The sequence below is a fragment of the Pleurodeles waltl genome, chromosome 7 (assembly GCF_031143425.1).
Source record: "Pleurodeles waltl isolate 20211129_DDA chromosome 7, aPleWal1.hap1.20221129, whole genome shotgun sequence".
Classification (NCBI taxonomy): domain Eukaryota; kingdom Metazoa; phylum Chordata; class Amphibia; order Caudata; family Salamandridae; genus Pleurodeles; species Pleurodeles waltl.
The window spans coordinates 689,243,051-689,262,503 of NC_090446.1; positions in this window are offsets into that span (position 1 = coordinate 689,243,051).

The following is a 19,453-nucleotide window of genomic DNA, read 5'->3' on the forward strand; positions in this document are numbered from 1 at the left end:
GGTCCCTTCCAGGTTTTGGGCCATAACTTGTTGCTGGGCCACGCCCGGCCCCCACCCCACGGACAGGGTGTGAGGAGGCCGAGGCAGGCCCCCACCACGAGGGAGGCCCCCCGTTTGGCACACAGGAGCACCGGGGGCCCCCGTGATCATCTCCAGGCACTGGAAGTGCCTTCCTCCACCAGCCAACAGGTACTCTCTAGAGACTCTAGGCTCTAGGAGCCTAATACAGATGTACAGATGTCTGCTATATCCTACCTGTTTACTGGTGATACATATATGTGCTAATGTTCCTTTTCTAGGCATGTCTAGCTGATATGTATGTATATGACTTGTGGTATATTCTCTAATGTTCCTTTCATTGGTATTTAGAAGTTGTTCATGACAAATGCATTTACCTTTTACTATAATTCCTGACTACTGCTTATGTTGCAGAATCCTGAGTACTTACGTGTTCTAATGTGACAACTGCATATTCTTGCAGAATATTAGTAACTTGTGTAACCCTCCGACAACTGCTAAGGTAGCAGGGTATTACTTACTTGTGATGTTGGTCTAATGATGTTTTGTGCAATACAGATTATTTTTACATAGCTCAGTGTTGTGTTTACTTTGTGGTGTACACTTTGCGTCACGTGTGTTGTGCGAACGCTTTACACATTGCCTCCAGGTTAAGCCTGACTGCTCGTTCCAAGCTACCAAGGGGGTGAGCAGGGGTTATCTTGGACGTGTAACTCCCAAGCCCTGACTAGAGTGGGTAGGTTCTGCCTGGCTGAGGTGCATATCCTAGCCAACCAGAAACCCCATTTCTAACAGTAAGCAAACTAGGTGAGCAGCATGCCCCTCTGCAGAAGAGTTCCCCTGCTTATTCATCCAAGCAATTATTCAGTCATCCTTTCATTCTTCCCACCCTATTATTCACCCATAGCAACCATGATTTAAGCTTTACTTTCTCTCATCCAGTATTTTACCAAAATAAACAATCCATTATCCATCTGCTCAGTATTCCCTATCACCCTTTCTTTCAATCACCTTTTCACCCATCTTCCCATTTACCCAATACTCACCCATGCATCCTTTTACCCACCCATGCATCCTTTTCATTTTGCTCATTCCACCCATTTTTTTTTTACCTTCTGTTCTTTCCCGTTTCCATCAAACCATCATTTTTAGTGTACATTATGTGTGCTTTTGTAGAGTTGAAGATAGAAGAGGCCATAAGTAACCCAACCACCGCTGTAGCTGTAATGCCGGGAGTTCACGATCACAATGACACCCTTGTAGCTAGTGAGTAATAGTAATTGTCAATAAGCAACCAATGTGACTTACCACTGCCCATCCCTTCCCAGCTTCTCCCCCTGCTCCTGCAACAGAACTTGAGCCGGCTCCACTGGTGGTCGGTGTGGCTAGAAAAAACATTATACAGTTTTAGAGGTACACCTTCACTTCATTCTTTTAATTATAAAATGCTACACAACGTTACAGTTCAGTTAGTGCTGCGGTATCTTCTATCAAAAATATCACTCTGGGCATTTTGTTGGTTCTCAATGTTAGAAAAGCCAGACAGTCGAGCCAAACAAAAACTTTGCATAATGGAGGGGCAGAGCTTTAGCCACTGATGATGATGACTTTGAATAATTGAAGCACAATGAAGGGGTGGAATAAAAATCATCAATGAAACACAGAAACAAATAATGCAGGGATAACAGGAACTAAACAAAAATTGGAAAGGAAAACTGGAAAAAATTAGACAGTATGAAAAAATTTAAACAAGGTAAAATTAATAGTAGTATAAAAGTAGGCAGAGGTAAAAATTAGGGAAATAATAATAATATTAAATAACAGGATTTACTGGGATTAGCATGGCCCGCAGCATTGGTGCTGATGGTTGGCGCCTCCCCAGACCTCTGTGGTGCACCTCTTCTTGCCCTTGGGTGCTGATGTAAGAAATAAAGAAGATAAAAAATTGGTTACTGGTACAGTCAATCTCCACAAAATTATTATAACAGCCAATCGCAGTAACATTACACTTATCTAAATCAGATTGAATATGTTACTAGTATGATCGGCTATTGTTGAGTTGGCTATATTCCTAAAATCCCTGTTCCAAATTTCTTTAACAAAAACTACATTGGAAACTAATGCATTGCAATGAATGATCTTTGATTCTATTCTCATTTCTCCACCCCCTTGTGGACCAACTCAGTCTCCCTTGTTTGTAATGTATAAGTGCATACTCATTCTACACATCACTGTGTAATTGCATGGGACTGTACGAGTTAGATGAAGAAAGTCACAAAGAATGCTAACTCACTGATATCCACTAATTTACTATGGTGACCAGAGGACAGAGAAGTATACATTGCAATGGCTTCTTAAATAATCAGCCAAAGTGAGTGCAAGCAGTATGATTAGGTAGCATTGGGCACCTGCCTGGCTCAAACTGGATCGCATAATAATATTCTTAACGTAAACTAAATGTAATTTACCTCTGAGTGTGAGCAGCATGCGATTCAGAAGAAACGTTAGCATTGTAGAACACAAACACAACAAATAATATAGTCAATATTCACCTAGCTCTGGAATCTCTAAGCCTGACAGAAGGAGCAGGTCCTACTCGTGGTTGATGATAACCGGCCATCAATTGCTGGTTGGTGCACTGGACCTGGGTGGTGCGTGGGGCACACAGGCACATCCTAGTCTACTGCAGCTGATGCTCCGGAAGGGGGTAACGCTACCAGGCCTGCTGCGTGCTGCCAGCATGGAGAGGAGGTGGTGCTGCATAAATAAAAACAGTGTTGCCACCTCCTCTTCACAAAAGATAGGCCAAAGCTGCACCCCTTGGAAGCACCACCGCCCACAACATAAGGAGCTGCTGGTACCTGTCCAGGTGGGTCTGATACTGCTGCTCCTCTGTTCGCTGGTTCCACCCTCCTCTGCTATGGTGCTGGGAGGTGGGGTGAAGAAGAAAAGAAACAGGAGGAGAAGGAAGAAACAAAATAAATAAGGGAAAAATAAACAAAACACAAAAAGTCACAAAAAGCAGAAAAAAATGAAAAAAATGTAAAAATTGTCTGCCACAAAAGGACACATTAATATATTTAATAATAATAAAAAGGAAGGAAAGATTAATTAGAAGGGTGGAGGAATGAAAAGATTAATGAGGGATGAAAAAAACAGGCACAGCACAATGAACTGAGTGAAAAGCAAGATGGCCGCACCTATGTGAACCGCATGGTACCATTTGTGTACGATTTTGAATGAAAGAACATACTTCTTGTTGCATTTGACCTAATACACTACACAAACGGAACACAATGGGGAACACCACTAGCCTGCGGAACTGTGTTTAGCGCATCAGAGTTTTTTGCGACTTCACAGAGTTCCACATAGAGCAACTCCATCCACTCTACCCACCCCTAATTGATAATTTGTCAGAGTCTCCAGATCCTCGGGGTCTGCGCACGCTCCAAACACGTCCACCCCAAGACAGCTCCAATACTCTGATTAGAATGTCACAGAGTCTAAGAGAGTTGAAGTGGGGAAAAGGGGATTAGGAAGGGAATAGCGGGGAAGGAGACCTGTGAGAAGCAAAAGATTAAACAACACAACATCAGATTCAAAACCACATTTCGATTCATAAAAACTCTCTGTTGAATCTAGGGTTCAATGACACTTGGAACATGAAATAACACTCTATTGAGTCCAGAGTGCTATGACACTCGAAACATGAAATAACACTCTGTTGAATCTAGAGTTCAGAGATACGCAGAACATGAAATAACACTCTGTTGAGTCTAGAGTTTAGTGATACTCGGAACATGAAATAACACTCTGTTGAGCCTAGAGTTCAGTGATACTCGAACATGAAATAACACATTGTTGAGTCTAGAGTTCAGCGATACTTGAAACATGAAATAACACTCTGTTGAATCTAGAATTCAGAGATACTTAGAACATGAAATAACACTCTGTTGAGTCTAGAGTTCAATGATACTCTGAACATGAAATAACACTGTGTTGAGTCTAGAGTTCTGTGATAGTCGGAACATGAAATAACACTCTGTTGAGTCTAGAGTTCTGTGATACTCGGAACATGAAATAATATCTAAAACTAAGGAAACATGAATGGCCTAGAACTAGACTCGAATTAGGCCTCACTAAATCTAGGTTCCTGGAAAAGAATCAAAAATAGTTAGTACAATGTTTCATATGGAATTTTCATGAATTGAAACATACTGTTCTAGGAATACAAGAACCTTCCAGAACAATGTCCCAGAACAAACACGGCCCCATTACATGAGGATAAAGGCCATCCAAACATTCCTTGGAAAACAATAGTAATTGTACTAAAGACCTTACATGCACATAGAATATAACATCCAGAATTCTAGCACTTTAGATTCTTAGACTACAAGAACATGAATTGCGCACATTGCGGATTTCCACAAGAGTTTGTAAATGCCATGAAATAGTTGCGCACAATGAATCACATGAATTAAGCACAAGAAATGAATCACGCGTCTTGCCAATTCGAATGCCACCATGTGAATGCCGTAAAATGGTAGCGCACACTGAATATCATGAATTAAGCACAGGAAATGAATTGCGCATCTTGCCGATTCGAATACCACCATGTGAATGCCATGAAATGCTAACACACAATGAATATCATGAATTAGACACAAGAAATGAATTGCGCTTCTTGCCGATTCGAAGGCCACCATGTGAATGCCAAGAAATGGTAGCGTACAATGAGTAACATGAATTAAGCACAGGAAACAAATTGCGCGTCTTGCCGATTCGAATGCAACCTTGTAAATTACGTAAAATGGGTGCTCACAATGAATATCTAGATTTGTATTCGAGTAAAGAATCACGCATCTTGCCGATTCAAATGCAACCTTGTAAATGTCATAAAATGGTTGCGCACAATGAATATCAAGATTTTGTATTTGAGTAAAGAATCGCGCGTATTGCCCATTCGAATGCAACCTTGTAAATGCCATAAAATGGTTGCGCACAATGAATATCTAGATTTGTACTCAAGTAAAGAATCGCGCGTCATGCCAATTCGAATGCAACCTTGTAAATGTCATAAAATGGTTGCGCACAATGAATATCAAGATTTGTATACGAGGAAAGAATTGCGCGTCTAGCCGATTCTAATGCCAGCATGTAAATGCCATTAAACATCAGGCGCACTTTCACATGCACAAGAGCAAATTGTTTTATCATGCAAATTAGGCTCAAGAACTCAAAATCCTTCGAGAACGGGATCGGGGGTCAGCCCGACCTCTGTCTTACCGCCCTGATCAAGAATCACCCAGCAAAGTGAAAGGGCAAGGCCTGGAAGATCAAAGTAGGCCTCCGGAACAGGAGCTCAGGAAGTTGCTGCTGCTCTGCACCGGGACCTCTGAATAGTGAGCATGTGGAGCTGGGCTGGCTCCCTTATATAGAGTCTTGGCCCAGCCCACAAACCACACTCAGGCATGCTGCAGGGAAAGCTTCTAGAAGGCCCTGGAAAGGGGACCACACCCTGACACACTCTGAAAGCCTGCAGCAGTACATTGCAAATGAACAGTATTTATATGCTCCTTGAACATAAATCTTCAGGATTAAACTCTGCAATGTAAAAGGTTAAACAACAGCATATCAGCACAATGCATAAATTACGTTATCTTGAGAGATTTTTCCATTCTAGTCGCCCGTAGAGCGCGCACTGCCCTGATGTTGACAGTACTCCCCTCTCCTGGATGCGCTCTAGGGCCTGGTTTGTCTGGTTTTAGGCGATGAAAACTCCTCACTAATCGTAGAGCATGAATGTCAAAAGCTGAGTCCCATGTGCCTCTCTTAGGACCATGATTTTTCAGAAAGAGCTGCATTTCATAGGTTATTGGATTACCTTGTTGAAAGATGGTGTAAGGACCGGTGAACTTGGGACTAAACATGTGTCGTTTCTTGAAATCAATATGTTGTGTAGAAAGCCTCATTCTATCATCAGTTTTATATTGAGGTCCTTCACAGTGTTTCTTGCTGTGATGCTCTGCATGCTTTTGTCTGTCTTTATTGCGGTGCGATAACACGCCACCCCTTGTTCCATATGGAGCACCTGTTTCTCCTGAAACTGGATGGTCAAGATCAGGACGAGTCAAGACTGGGACGGTGGAGAAGTCTTCTTTTTCAGCATCCTTGGTTGTGTGGGCTTTTTGAGGATCTGTACCACTGGGTGTCTGGAGACAGTTTTCTGTGACAATGAAACTTTCAGCCCCTGAATGAGTCAGGATAGGAGTACTGGAAAAGACTTCCTTTGAAATCAAAAAGGCTTTCTCACCTTCTGGGGACCGCAAGAAGGGCTCTCCGTTCTTCCTTGCCCCCTCCACACCAATACATGATACGCTTTGTGAAGGCAATGTAATTTCCTTGGTAGCGACCATAGCTAATGGAGATTCCCTCAGATTGAGAACATTCAAAGTTTTAAGACATCTTGTCTTACAAAGGGATGACTGGAATACTATCTTTCTCTCCTCCCAGTCTATCTGAGGATTATGGTGACTCAACCAAGGCATTCCGAGGATGATTCCATACTGAGGAGCATGAATAACATCAAACGTTACTAACTCGACGTGTTTAGTGTCATAAGTTTGTCCATCACAAGTTATTGACAAGGGCAGGGTCTATAGAGTCACTGGTCTTCCAGTCAGGAGTTTGCCATCTGCGGTTTCCACTAACCCCGTGTTTTCTTTTTCTCACACGGGATCCCCCATTCTTCCACCAATTGAGTGTCTATGAAATTCTCAGTAGCACATGAATCCACTAAAGCTTCTCTTAGGTAGGTGTGTCCTTCTACTTGAATTTCTAGATCCAATTTCAAATACTGTGATTTTCTTAACAGTCGTGTCTCTTTCTGAGAAAGGTCTGAGGTAACTCCCAAGACTAAACCTTCCTTGTACTCTGGGGATTTTAGTTTTGTCTCAACCTTTTCGGCAACAGCCAATCTGCTCTTTGGTTTTACTGGACACTCTTTAACAAAATGACCTTCCTGGCCACAATACAAACATTGTCTCCTTTTCCGACGTAGGTCTTTCTCGGCAGTCGTTAGGGACCGTCTGATAGTTCCAATTTCCATTGGTTCCTCATTGTTCTCTTCTTGAACTTCTGATTCTCTGTTATCATGAACACGCCAGGAAAATTTCTCAGTTTTGTGCGTGTTCCCCTTCGTTCTGCTAAACGATGATCCAGTCTCAAAACGAGGTTTATCAGGTCTTGACAGTCTGTAGGCTGCGGGTCTATTTGAGCTAGAATATCTTTTCTTTAGCTCCTGTTTGAGTCCCTTGTAGAACAAAGCAGCTTGCTTTTCTTCAGGCCAGGATATCTTGGCTACTAGCCGATTCAAATTGGCTAAATATGACACTAAATCCTGGTTACCTTGTTGCAAGTCTAATAATTCACGATCTGCCGACAATGTCACAGTTCTACGATCAAATACTCGTTCAAACTCATGAACAAAATGTCTTTAATTGTAAAGCAGGGAACTGTCTTTACGCACAAGAGGAATTGCCCAGGTGGCTGCGTCCTCCGTCAGGTATGATAACAAGAAGGCCACCCTGGATTGGGCATCAGGGAAAACATTTGGTCGACAGGTAAAGTGCAATTCTACTTGCATCAGAAAGGATTGTGCTTTCAAAGGATCACCTGAGAACCATTCTGGAGGAGCCAGAGGAATGGCTGAGGGAACGTTGAGAGAAATGTTAGTTGGATGGTGACCTCTTGTACCTTGAGGAGGAGGACCAGGCCAACCCGCACCCAAAGGACCCTGCTCAATTTTTCCCACACTTTCCTGCAACTGACTCAATCTCTCAGCTAAGTTGGCTGTTATATCCCTTGATGACACTACCTCTGCTTGGAGCTGCGTAATAACCTTGACTAGCCCGTCCAGTGTAATCATGTTGAGAACACACACAAACCAGGAGGATAATAATTAGTGGGCTCACTATTCTCTCAGAGTCTCCAGATCCTCGGGGTCTGCGCACGCTCCCAACACATCCACCACAAGACAGCTCCAATACTCTGATTAGAATGTCACAGAGCCTAAGAGAGTCCAAGTTGGGAAAAGGGGATTAGGAAGGGAACAGCGGGGAAGGAGACCTGTGGGAAGCAAAAGATTAAACAACACAACATCAGATTCAAGACCACATTTAGATTCATAAAAACTCTCTCTTGAATCTAGGGTTCAATGATACTTGGAACATGAAATAACACTCTATTGAGTCCAGAGTTCTATGACACTCGGAACATGAAATAACACTCTGTTGAATCTAGAGTTCAGAGATACTCAGAACATGGAATAACACACTGTTGAGTCTAGAGTTCAGTGATACTTGAAACATGAAATAACACTCTGTTGAATCTAGAGTTCAGAGATACTTAGAACATGAAATAACACTCTGTTGAGTCCAGAGTTCAATGATGCTCGGAACATGAAATAACACTCTGTTGAGTCTGGAGTTCTGTGATACTCGGAACATGAAATAACACTCTGTTGAGTCTAGAGTTCTGTGATACTCAGAACATGAAATAATACCTAAAACTAAGGAAACATGAATGGCCTAGAACTAGACTCTAATTAGGCCTCAGTAAATCTAGGTACCTGGAAAAGAATAATAAATGGTTAGTACAATGTTTTATATGGAATTTTCATGAATTGAAACATACTATTCTAGGAATACAAGAACCTTCCAGAACAATGTCCCAGAACAAACACGGCCTCATTACATGAGGATAAAGGCCATCCAAACATTCCTTGGAAAACAATAGTAATTGTACTAAAGACCTTGCATGCACATAGAATATAACATCCAGAATTCTAGCACTTTAGATTCTTAGAATGCAAGAACATGAATTGCGCACATTGCGGATTTCCACAAGGGTTTGTAAATGCCATGAAATAGTTGCGCACAATGAATAACATGAATTAAGCACAAGAAATGAATCGCTCGTCTTGCCGATTCGAATGCCACCGCGTGAATGCCCTAAAATGGTAGCGCACACTGAATATCATGAATTAAGCACAGGAAATGAATCGCGCATCTTGCCGATTCGAATACCACCATGTGAATGCCATGAAATGGTAACGCACAATAGAATATCATGAATTAGACACAAGAAATGAATCGCGCTTCTTGACGATTCGAAGGCCACCATGTGAATGCCAAGAAATGGTAGCATACAATGAGTATCATGAATTAAGCACAGGAAAAGAATTGCGCGTCTTGCCGATTTGAATGCAACCTTGTAAATGACATAAAAAGGTTGCGCACAATGAATATCTAGATTTTTACTCGAGTAAAGAATCTTGCGTCTTGCAGATTCAAATGCAACCTTGTAAATGTCATAAAATGGTTGCACACAATGAATATCAAGATCTGTATACAAGGAAAGAATTGCGCGTCTAGCCGATTCTAATGCCAGCATGTAAATGCCATTAAACATCAAGCGCACTTTCTCACGCACAAGAGCAAATTGTTTTATCATGCAAATTATGCTCAAGAACTCGAAATCCTTCGAGAACAGGATCGGGGGCCCAGCCCGACCTCTGTCTTACCGCCCTGATCAAGAATCACCCAGCAAAGTGAAAGGACGAGGCCTGGAAGATCAAAGTAGGCCTCCGGAACAGGAGCTCAGGAAGTTGCTGCTGCTCTGCACCGGGACCTCTGAATAGTGAGCACGAGGAGCTGGGCTGGCTCCCTTATATGGAGTCTTGGCCCAGCCCACAAACCACACCCAGGCGTGCTGCAGGGAAAGCTTCTAGAAGGCCCTGGAAAGGGGATCACACCATGAAACACTCTGAAAGCTTGCAACAGTACATTGCAAATGAACAGTATTTATATGCACCTTGAACATATGTCTTCAGGATTAAACTCTGCAATGCAAAAGGTTAAACAACAGCATATCAGCACAATGCATAAATTACGTTATCTTGAGAGTGCTGGATTTTTGCATTCTAGTCGCCCGTAGAGCGCGCACTGCCCTGATGTTGACAAATTTGGCTTTTCTTCTGCTGGAGGTATATGGTCCCAACTACGATGACCCACAGCTCTATCATGCTTTGACTGTCTGACTTGCTCAATGTGGTGATATACCTCAGATATGGGGAGGTGATTTTAATTGTGTCTTTAATTCTGCTCGTGATCTATCCCGGGGCCTGCCATGGCTGCCCTCGGCTGTGGTCCATGCCCTGAATCATATAGTAGAGCAATGTAGTTGCTGAATGTTTGGCGACATAGGTCCCCCAAGGGGGAAGGATGCACTTTTTTTCCACAGTACATGACATTCACACGTGCATTGACTACTGGTAAATGTCCTATAGCCTGGTGCCTAGCGTTTGGTGGTGTGAGCATCTGCTGCATACGTAGTCTGATCACTCACCGATGCCCTTAGTAATTGAGGTGGATAGTCTGCTGATGCCTGCATTTTTAAGCGTTTTCCGCAGTATTCACTTCTGGACACTGAGTCCCATGAGAAATATTTCACGACTAGCATAGGGACTGTGGAAAGGGAGCACTATGTCCAAGCATGCCAGTGTTCTTCGGTTAATTTGTCGTTCAGTTGTCATGGCTGGCGATGAAACTAGCTGATCCAGAATGGGTGCATAAAGAGACAGCTGTGCAGAGTCTGTTGGGTGACATCAGGGCCTTATTGGAGAAGTATCATAAGGTAGCACAAAGTGAAGTTACTCAAAAGGAAATATGCAACTGAGAGGGTGTATGGTGAGGGTGAACATCCTGGTGCTACGTTGGTGGCACTTGTGTGTCTGCCCTGCAAGGACTGTATGATTTTGACAGTCCAAGATGAGTACGGAACACCTCTTCATTCTGCTGCCCAGATGATAAATTGTTTTTGTTGTTACTGTGCAGATCTTTATGCCCTGGGTCAGTTGCATAATGATCAGGCCATGGTGTACCATCACCAGCCATTTACTGTCCACACTCAGGAGGATTTTAACATTGTTGTGAAGAGTTAATCAAAGGATGGCATGGAACTTTTCCCCCCAATTCAGGAACATGATTTGGACACACCCTATGGAATGATTTTATTATAATTTGGCAGAGTGAACTCTTCTTTTTGGACTTTTTCATTTCCCCTTTATATACAGACTGAGTCCATTGACATTTACCAATGTAAAATGTATCTTCTTCTTGTAGTGACTTGTGATCTCCATGGTTGTGCCTGGAGGTGGTTGGCTGCAGAATCCACATGAAAACAAAGAAGTGAAAAAAAGATAATGTGCTGTGGGCAATATTTATGTTGTTTAAAGGAATGTGTGTTATGTGTATCTGATTTTGTTCATGTATATGTAATTTCCCTATTCAGTTCCAAGCGTAGGTCTCCTATTCACTACCATGTAGAGATTTCTACCCTCAGTGAGGAGGTTCCACAAAAAGTGGGAAGATCTGGCCACACATAAATGATGGTTATAAATAGCTTGTAGTAAACTGAGAGAATGGAGACATGTAATTCTACACGTTTGATTAACTTTACATTCGCAAATTTTGCATAGCCAAAATTAGTGAAGTTTCTGAAAAGTGCAAGAGTTATGTTTCATCCCTTCCCACAGGTTTAACTTTCCTTTGTTAATAGTGCCTGTAGTTTGTGGCTTTATAGACAGTCTGATATCAAAATGTCCAATTATAAATTGTAATAGGTTTTGCAGTTAGGTTTGATTTATATTTGGGAACCCTCACAGTTTCGCTTCTTATGAAATTCTATCTCTTTCGAGGGTGCGGTTTGTAGGAAATATGCTGCATTAAGGGCTCTAGTGTACTCTACATTGTATTTCTGTTATGATATGCCAACGTTTTAAACAAGATATCATTAAATAGAGCTACAATGTTTCCTGGCCATGTAGTGCTTTGGAAAACGTTTCAATGCAAAGTAAAACAAGGAATTTTCATGACAATGGTAATGTGAAATTTACATATAAAGGGCCAGTTTCCAAAAAACTGTTCCTGCATATATGGGAGATGGGGAGAAGAGGTGGCAAATCTTCTAGGTAGGTGAAGTTCCTGAACCTGGAGTCTAGGATTCCTAAACCATACTTTCAGATACAAAAAAAGTCCACTGAGATTGCCTTTCTCCACTAGCCCCATCTTGTAAGAGCAGCTGGTACTCATCTAGAGGCAGACTTAACTTTCTTTCATGCATTGCGGTAAGGCAACTTTCTGCGCTGCACTGAATGAAAAGGAGTAGGCACAAATGCTCCATATTCATAAAGATTTGGAGCATTTTTGCTCTCTCCTTACGCTGGCACACATGAGACTTAATAAATACAAGATATGAACTTGCATTGCCTTGGGACGAATTACATTACGCTAGGACAACACATGCCCAACACTATGCAATACTCTGAGAATCTGTTTGACAGGAATTCAATTTTTTGTTATTTATCCATTTTGGTGGCTCACTATTGCTTCATATTCTGTTTAGATTTCATACAAATTATGATGGTTGTATTTTAATGAATCATATATTATTCAAAGCCTGCTTTACGTATCATTTTGTGTGTCATGCTGAAGTACTGTTCATAGTTTACTGTTTCCCAGGAGACCTTGGTGATAAGAAGGGTGCATTTTATACGTTGACGGGAATTGTGGGAGCATTAGACTGCATGCATGTGATCTTAGAAACACACAAAAACAGATTTAACACACAAGCAGATACTTGGAAATAGGAAACTACACTGTTCCATCAACATACAATTGACGTGTAACGCAGCGGCATTGCAGGTCATTTCAAGGCCAGGTAATGTCTACAACAATGAGGGTCCCTACTATGATATAGGAGCTCATCCAGGAGAGTTTAGCAATTGCAAATAACAAATAAAGCTACTCTTCCAATTTTACTGTAAGGATATAAATAGGAAACAGACACATTGATATGTTTTTTTTTATAGGTATGTCAAAACATTACTGTCTCACAAATCCCAGCATAATATTTATATACATGACATCTTTCTTTACTTAGTTCGTAGAATATCTAGCGCCACATTATCTGTACCTATTTGTTCTATTCATTTAGGCGAACTTGATGCGATAAGTTATATACTTCTTTAATATATTTATTGTATTTATAACAAATAATAACAGTGAATATATCAAAAACACTAATGTACACATAATCATAAAAACAGTACAAAACTGATATTCCACTCCACTCTGAACCACAAACAACAATAACACCTATACCTCATTCACACTCTATCATAACCAGACTCAACCCTCATGTCATAAAATCTGTGAATGGTTCAAAGACGAATACAAAAATGCTTCTATAGTTCATTCAGAGGAACAACAACACAATGATATTGAAATTAGTATATACATTCAAATATATCAATTTGTATTTAGAAACTTCTTTATAACAATTCATGGTATAAAAAACATATTAATTGGGGATATGTCGGCAAGATGAATGAGACAGATTTTAGGAACACACTGCCTACGCGCGCTTCGCTATCCCTCTCATGAGGAGGCCACCTTCATCAGGGCGGTTCCAACACTATAGTTCATGTGGGAGGAAGAAAGAGAAGAAAGGCGAACTAAGATACACGCCACTCTTTGAGAATACAACCACGTCTTATGGGGTAATATTTTATGGTATTCCCTCATTGGAACAGACCTCCATCAAAATATATCCATATCCAACAGTCTCCTAACGATACCAGGAACTGCAGTATAATGAATTATGTGGTACTCACCTGATATATCGCACATTGCGTCTGATTAATAGCATTTCAAGGCCAGGACCAGCACATTATATGTTAGTACTGAGACGTAAGTGAATACCTGGAATTATTTCAGGGTTGAACCAAAATAAGAACTGGCTGCTTGGTAAGTTGGAATTTTTGGTTATTTCTGTAATGGACCCAGGGCCAGCTCTAGGGCAGTGAGACCAGTGCAGTTGCACTTGGTACCAACCTTCGGGGGCGCTGGGTTTAGAAATAATACAGGTTTAAAAGGCACCTGCTGTAGAGTTCCTTCTACACCCAAAAATGCTTGTAAGATAGTAGCAGTGTGTGCCAACCTACACAATATTGCCACTAAGATAGTCCTACAGATCGATGTGCTAGGGGCAGATTCTGAGGATGACGATCGTGTGCCACCAGAGCTGCAACCAACAGATCAGAGCACAGCAGTGGATGGGAGAAGACACAGGGACCAAATTGACACACATTACTTTGGGAGGTAAGTCAACACTAAAAATACAATGTGATCTTCATACCCACCTCATCCAACTTTGCAATTCTTTTACTGAAGAAAAGGAGCTCATACCATCCATGATGGCTGTGGAAATAACCCTCACGTCTAATAGCTCTCCTCAATACCGACACAAAATTGTTCACTAAAACCTTCACAACTAGGCTAGAAAAGAACTTACCAGGACTCATCGACCCAGACCAAGTTGGTTTTTACCCAGGTCAGCAAGGTGCAGATAATGTTCGCTGGGTTGCGCATCTTGTAGAGAAGGCTCACCACCACTGCATTCCATCATGCCTTGTATCCCTCGATGCTGAAAGGCATTCAACAGGGTGAGCTGGCCTTTCCTCCGAGCGGTCTTGGGGAAGGTGAGTCTTGGCCGTACTACAATAGCCAAAAGCATGGCGTCATATTCGGCTCCCAAGGCCATGATATGCATCAATGGTCAGCCATTGCCCACAATTGCCATAGGTCAGGGAGCCATCAGGGATGCCCACAGTAACCTCTTTTATTTGTTCGGGTGGTGAAACCCCTGGCCATCGCTATTCACTGCACAGCGGAAGTGGTGGGTATCTCTTTTGGGGGGAGGGCCCACAAAATCAGATCCAGAGCTCTATCTCCCTGCCCTGGTCACTTGCTTGCGGGAATATGAGGTGGTCTCAGGCTTCAAAATGAACATGTCTAAATCCTTGGTCCCCAACCTCACTATCCTTGCTCAGGATTTAACCACAATATGGGCCCTTACACCATTCCAATGGGCCCCAAATAAAATTGGATATCTAGGTCTCAACCTCACCCCCTCCCTGGATACCTGGACGTGAGCGAACTGGCCACAAATTTGCCACGATATCCTGGCCAGTGAGGAGATGGAAGCCGTTATATATCTCCTCACTGGGTCGCATTAACGTTGTTAAGATGAATTTGCTCCCCTGGCTCCTCTACCTATTCCAGACACTGCGCGCCCCCATCCCACAGGGCAATATTCAACAACTGCAATGCAACGTCCCATCCTTTATATGGAATGGGAGGAGACCGAGGATAGCTGCTACATTTCTGAGTGAGTGGTGCATGCTAGTGAGAAGCACTGGTTCCATATGGACTGTGCAGTGACCTGTAGACCCCTGTGGTATCTGACCTGGATAACCAAAATCATGTGATGGCATAGCACCTACTTGTCTACTCCTACCAAAATGGTGCTTGACATTTGGGACAAGTTGAAACTTAGACTGGGCCTCACTACCTTTCCCTCCCCCAACACTCCCATAGCACACAATCCTGATTTCCCCCAGCATCCTCACCCCAGTCCTTTGCTGCCTGGTGAGAAGGTGAATGCAGGTCCTTGTGTGACCTTTTTAGTGAACCTTCCATGAAAACCTTTGAACAATGTAAGCTATGATACTGGCTCCTGAATAAAGCACAGATCCAATACTTCCAGCTAAGGCATTGAGCCCTACATCTGGGGGGATACCCGGATCATCATCTAGCCCTACACTCCGTATGAAACCCTAATACGGTTATACGTGGGATCCAGGGCCCTTATTTCCAATACAAACCTCACACTATAACACACTACCCCACAGCTGCCTTATATATACCAGAACTCCTGGCATGCCATCACAGCCGCAGATATCTTGCTCAAACAATGGGATACCCTGTAGGGAGGTATACTCAAGACATATTCTAGTCTTTCTCCCATGGAACTTATATATACGCTTATATTCCAATGGTACTATACCCCAGTACTTCTTGCCACTATCTACCCCTTTACTTCACCACAGTGTTGGCACTGTGGCCAGGCGCTGGGTAATCTTTGCCACATATGGTGATCTTGCAGCATCATCACAATCTTTTAGAAAGAGATACTGGGCCACATTAAAGTTGTCCTCGGCTATCCACTCCTCCCCACTGACCTGATGATTCTGGGCGTACACCCTCCCTGACCTCCACACCATGAACCATGCTGACTGGAAGCTTGCTAGCTATATGCTCCATGTAGCACAACAGCTAATAGCCATGACTCCCTCTTCTATTGCCCAATGATTCACCTGCTTGTAGCACACCATGTTAATGGAGCAACTATCTCACAGTTTCTAACAGAGGGAGGCTAAATTTCAAGCTTTATGGCACCCGTTCCTCCATTATTTTACAAGCCTCAAATTCATCTGTTTCAACCCGCCTTGACTGAGAGTAGTGCAACTCTGCGACTGACCCCCAAATGCCTATCCATCATTTATACCTTCCCCCGACATCTCTAGCACCTCACGCTTTATTATACCCTCATTGTTCTCACCAATATCTATGCATACAAGGGACCACACCTCAATCAATCAATCAATCAAAAAATGTGTAGAGCGCGCTACTCACCCGTGAGGGACTCAAGGCGCTGGGGAGGGGAAGCAGAGGGGGCACCTATAGCTGGCATGCTGCGTCTGAATTATGTTCTATTATGTTCTATTATTTATTTTGTTTTATTTGGTTGTCTGTCCTGATCAAGCATTACCCTGTGTCTCTCTAACAAAGCTGAACACCAATGAAATGGGTTTTGCTAAAAAAATTCAAAATCCCTGGCCTTTTTTTAATATCTGTTCTTGGATTGTTACATGTTTTATTAACAACACAGACCTACGCCACTCTTAGTGTTGTAGTAGGTCATTAACCAGTTCTTGGTTTTACCATGAGATGACGGAAAGCCTTCTCATCAACAACTCTAAATTGGGCAGTCAATCAGATACCTTACAAAGTAAGGCTTCAGCTGTGTAAAAAAAACAAAAAAAAATGAAAAGGGGTTAGGGCACTGTTACTCTAGCCTTACAGCCTTGGTGCTGGTGTCCCCTAGTGACCCCCCTCCCAAGGCTTAAAATTATTTTTTAAATCACAGTGAAATTAGCTACAAATCCACAAATTTTGCCATGATTTCTTCTTTAAAAAAGCAAGCGTGGTCTCCTGTGCTTTCTTTTTTTTTAGTCCCTGGGTGAGCCAGGTCATGGGAATACCGTAAACATAGGAGGGGGCACTGAGGGTTGCCATCCTAGGACTTATGAAAGCCCCAGGGACTGCCACCTCCACAGGGCATTGCCTTTAATTTATGCGCCACCTATCTTGGGCAAATATTCTTAAAATAATATGGGAAGATACCACACAGCTCCCCCACAGCACCGGGGACCACCACCTCCCTGAGGCTAACCTCTATAAATTAATTCAGGGGGACCATGCTGCCCCCCCACGGCCTGTGGACTGCCACCTCTCCGGGGCAAATCTTGTTAAAATAATGTGGTGGGCCACGAGGCCCCCCAGCTCCGGGGACCACCACCTCCATTGGGTAAATCTTGTTAAAATAATACAGAGGGGCCCTTGCGGCCACCCCCCTGCAGTCCTCGGGACTGCCACCTCCTCGGGCTAAACATAAAATGAATGCGGGGCATGCACACCCACTGCACAACCCCAGGGACCACCACCTCTCTGGGGCAATTAATGTAACTTAAGGGGGGCTGTGTGGCCACCCTGCAAGCCCCAGGGACTACCATCCCCTGGGGCTCAAATAAATGAATGTAGGTGGTCTGTTGCGGACCCCTGGCCCTGGGGACCATTACCTCCCCAGGCATAAGTGGCTCAATGGAGGGGGAGCGCACGACCCCTCTCATGGAGACAGGAATGGCCTTGGGGACCACCACCCAACAGGGCCGCCTCCTGCTACCTCCTGAGGTGCCCACCCTCAGGAGGTGGCTATTTGCTTTTGCTTTGTAGGAGCTGACAGCAAAAGCAAACATAACTCTGCTTTCTGTAAGCAGCTCCCACTTGCATAAAGTGGAGTTTCCAGCAATATGCAATATGCTTGCAGGAAAACAGATGAAAACATTGCTTCCACAAGCAGGGAACTGCTATTTCAAGCAGCTCTCTGCTTGCAGGAGCAATGGGGGCTCCCGCAGGACATGGGGCACCAGCTAGGACAGTGGCTTCCCCTGCAGTCCTGTCACTCTCTCTCTCTCTTTCTCTTCCATCCCATTAAGGGATGGAAGAGGGAGAGAGAGGTTGTTATTACGATGGCCTCTCCATGCAATAACTTCAAATTATCATACTGGAAAGATATTTGATTGCAAATTTTATAGTTATGTTTTGAGGTACAGCAGAAGAGAATCTCTTGGGGCCCACTGGTAAAGGTGTTGGACTGTCACTGAGTATGTTGAAAGCTCAAATCCTGGTATTTCATGGTAGTTTGTATTTTTATTTACTAGCATTTTGAATGTTAAACATTCCTATTGATGGAACATTAATGTCTTTTTGCCAACAAACTCTTTGGGTTGAATGTCATATGTAGGTCTGAAAACTGAAAAGAAAAGGTTACAGGATGCTATAGTTAGAAAATAGAATTAAAAAAAACCATAGCAATTCACTTAAAAAAACAAAGGTTACAGGGACATTGTAGTTAAGTCCTGAATTTACCGGCACAAAACCATAGAAATTCAGCAGTGATAGTTAGACTTATTTCAAGGAACTATAAATTGCAGACTATGGTAACTATAACTTGTGCCCTCGCATGCACTGCTCGTTACCACAGATATTACAGCACTCATGACAACTTTCATAATGTCATAAATAATATAGATGAAACATTAGCTGTCAAATTATTGAAGAAAAAACTGTGCATGGTGGGTGAGCGAGTTATAGTTGATTGGATGATTGTGTTTAAAAAAATAAATTAAAAAAACAAAATATATATATATATATATATAAATACATATATATAAAAAATATATATATATATATATATCTGTATATCTCCAATGAACCCCTGTTCATTGGAGGGGGCCACGTGGCCCTGGGAACCGCTACCCCCTGCTATGTCCTGGGGTGCCCACCCCAAGGACATAGCTGTTTGCTTTTGCTTGGTGGGAGCTGACAGGCCCCTCCAAGCAAAAGCAAACAAAGTCCGGATTCTACAAGAGAGAGCTGTCAAAGAGCTCTCTCTTGCAGAAAATTGAGTTTTGCTCCCCCAAGCAGGGAGCTGCTATTAAAAGCAGCTCCTTGCTTGGGGGAACAAAGTCAGCTCCCACCGGATGTGGGGAGCCAGCTCGGACAGCAGGAGCCTTGATGCTTCCCTTGTGGTCGTGTCACTCTCTTGTTCTCCCTTCCATCTCATAATGGGATGGAAGAGAGAGAGAGTGCAGTAAGCAGTGACCTGTGGCAAAATGGTTAAAGTCACA